The following is a 3,465-nucleotide window of genomic DNA, read 5'->3' on the forward strand; positions in this document are numbered from 1 at the left end:
AAAATCAAATTGTTTCTTATGAGTCAAATCAAATTTTCAATTTGAAAATCTTATCTTTTTCAAAATCTTTTTCAAAAATCAAATCTTTTTCAAAATTATTAGTTATTTTCGAAAATTCCAAAAATATTTTTCAAAAATCTTTTTCTTAATTTTATACCAAATTTTCGAAAATAACATAATCAATTAATGTTTTGATTCAAAAATTTGAAGTTTGTTACTTGCTTGTTAAGAAAGATTCAAACTTTAAGTTCTAGAATCATATCTTGTGATTTCTTATGAATCAAGTCATTAATTGTGATTTTAAAAATCAAATCTTTTTCAAAACTAATTTTATCATATCTTTTCAAAAATATCTTCTTATCTTATCTTTTTCAAAAATATCTTTTCAAAATATCTTTTCTAACTTCCTAACTTCTTATCTTTTCAAAATTGGTTTTCAAAATTTATTTCAACTAACTAACTAACTTTTTGTTTGTTTCTTAACTTTTTCAAAACCACCTAACTAACTCTCTCTCTCTCATTTTCAAAAATATCTCTCCCCTTTTTCAAAATTTCTTTTTTTAATTTATTAATTATTTTAATTTTTAAAAAAAAAAACTTAATTTTCGAAAATTACTAACAATTTTTCAAAAACCAATTTTCAAAAATCACTAACCCCTTTTCAAAAATAATTTTCGAAAATCCACCCCTTCTCTCTCATCCTATTCTATTTATTCATTCATTAACTAACATCTCTTCCTCACATCATCACCAAATTCGAACCCCCTCTTCTATCTGTGTTCGAATTTCTTCTTTTTTTCTTCTACTAACAATAAGGATCCTCTTTACTGTGACATAGAGGATTCCTCTTCTTTTCTTTTTCTCTCCTCTTTCTTATGAGCAGGGACAGAGAAAAAGGCATTCTTGTTGAAGCTGATCCAGAACCTGAAAGGACTCTGAAGAGAAAATTAAGAGAATCTAAATTACAACAATCCAGAGACAACTTGATTGAAAATTTTGAACAAGTAAAGGAGATGGCAGCCGAACCCAACAACAATGCAAGGAGAATGCTTGGTGACTTTACTGCACCTAATTCCAATTTACATGGAAGAAGCATCTCCATTCCTGCCATTGGAGCAAACAACTTTGAGCTGAAACCTCAATTAGTTTCTCTGATGCAGCAGAACTGCAAGTTTCATGGACTTCCATCTGAAGATCCTTTTCAGTTCTTAACTGAATTCTTGCAGATATGTGATACTGTTAAGACTAATGGAGTAGATCCTGAAGTCTACAGGCTCATGCTTTTCCCTTTTGCTGTAAGAGACAGAGCTAGATTATGGTTGGATTCTCAACCTAAAGACAGCATGAACTCTTGGGATAAGCTGGTCACGACTTTCTTAGCCAAGTACTTTCCTCCTCAAAAGCTGAGCAAGCTTAGAGCTGATGTTCAAACCTTCAGACAGAAAGAAGGTGAATCTCTCTATGAAGCTTGGGAAAGATACAAACAGTTGACCAAAAAGTGTCCTTCTGACATGCTTTCAGAATGGACCATCCTGGATATATTCTATGATGGTCTGTCTGAGCTATCAAAGATGTCACTGGACACTTCTGCAGGTGGATCCATTCACCTAAAGAAAACGCCTGCAGAAGCTCAAGAACTCATTGACATGGTTGCTAATAACCAGTTCATGTACACTTCTGAAAGGAATCCTGTGAATAATGGGACGCCTATGAAGAAGGGAGTTCTTGAAGTTGATACTCTGAATGCCATATTGGCTTAGAACAAAATATTGACTCAGCAAGTCAATATGATTTCTCAGAGTCTGCATGGAATGCAAGCTGCATCCAACAGTACTCAAGAGGCATCTTCTGAAGAAGAAGCCTATGATCCTAAGAACCCTGCAATAGCAGAGGTAAATTACTTAGGTGAACCTTATGGAAACACCTATAACTCAACATGGAGAAATCATCCAAATTTCTCATGGAAGGATCAAAAGCCCCAATAAGGCTTTAATAATGGTGGAAGAAACAGGTTTAGCAATAGCAAACCTTTTCCATCATCAACTCAGCAACAGACAGAGAACTCTGAACAAAATGCTTCTAATTTAGCAAATCTAGTCTCTGATCTATCTAAGGCCACTGTAAGTTTCATGAATGAAACAAGATCTTCCATTAGAAATCTGGAAGCACAAGTGGGCCAGCTGAGTAAAAGGATCACTGAAATCCCTCCTAGTACTCTCCCAAGCAATACAGAAGAGAACCCAAAAGGAGAGTGCAAGGCCATTGACATAAGCGCCATGGCCGAACCTCTGAGGAGAGGAGAGGATGTGAATCCCAAGGAGGAAGACCTCCAGGGACGTCCAGTAATCAATAAGGAGCTTCCCTCTGGGGAACCAAAGGACTCTAAGGCTCATCTAGAGACCATAGAGATTCCATTGAACCTCCTGATGCCCTTCATGAGCTCTGATGAGTATTCCTCTTCTGAAGAGAATGAGGATGTCACTGAAGAGCAAACTGCCAAGTTTCTTGGTGCAATCATGAAGCTGAATGCCAAATTGTTTGGCATTGATGCTTGGGAAGTTGAACCTCCCTTGTTCATCAATGAACTAAGTGATCTGGATCAACTGACATTGCCTCAGAAGAGACAGGATCCTGGAAAGTTCATAATACCCTGTACCATAGGCACCATGATCTTTAAGGCTCTGTGTGACCTTGGTTCAGGAATAAACCTCATGCCCCTCTCTGTAATAGAGAAACTGGGAATCTATGAGGTGCAAGCTGCTAAAATCTCATTAGAGATGGCGGACAGCTCAAGAAGACAGGCCTATGGACAAGTAGAAGACGTGTTAGTAAAGGTTGAGGGCCTTTACATCCCTGCTGATTTCATAGTCCTGGATACTGGAAAGGAAGAGGATGAATCCATCATCTTAGGAAGACCTTTCCTGGCCACAGCAAGAGTTGTGATTGATGTTGACAGAGGTGAAATAGTCCTTCAATGGAATGAGAACTCCCTTGTATTCAAAACTCAAGGATCTCCCTCTGCAACCATGGAGAGGAAGCTTGAAAAGCTTCTCTCAAAGCAGAGTCAACCAGAGCCCCAACAGTCAAACTCTAAGTTTGGTGTTGGGAGGCCACAACCAAACTCTAAGTTTGGTGTTGAACTCCCATATCCAAACTCTAAGTTTGGTGTTGGAGAGTTTCAACAAAGCTCTGCACATCTGTGAGGCTCCATGAGAGCCCACTGTCAAGCTATTGACATTAAAGAAGCGCTTGTTGGGAGGCAACCCAATGTTTATCTAATTCTTATTTTTATTGTTTTTCATGTTTTCTTAGGTTCATGATCATATGGAGTCACAAAATAAATATAAAAATTGAAAACGGAATCAAAAACAGCAGAAGAAAAATCACACCCTGGAGAAGCATCTGTCTGGCGTTCAAACACCAGAACAGAGCATAGTTCTGGCGCTGAACGCCCAGAATGGGAGC

General features: G+C 37.5%; 1 non-coding gene across 1 annotated transcript; it reads right to left on the reverse strand.

Annotated features, from left to right (window-relative positions):
* Window positions 1-1,409: 1,409 nt before the first annotated feature.
* On the reverse strand, window positions 1,410-1,517 carry LOC148574684 (small nucleolar RNA R71). The gene has a single exon (XR_015906366.1). It is a non-coding gene; the product is annotated as a small nucleolar RNA R71 (small nucleolar RNA).
* Window positions 1,518-3,465: the final 1,948 nt, after the last annotated feature.

Source organism: Arachis ipaensis, chromosome B2 (assembly GCF_059453495.1).
Source record: "Arachis ipaensis isolate K30076 ecotype BB chromosome B2, ASM5945349v1, whole genome shotgun sequence".
Taxonomy (NCBI): Eukaryota; Viridiplantae; Streptophyta; class Magnoliopsida; order Fabales; family Fabaceae; genus Arachis; species Arachis ipaensis.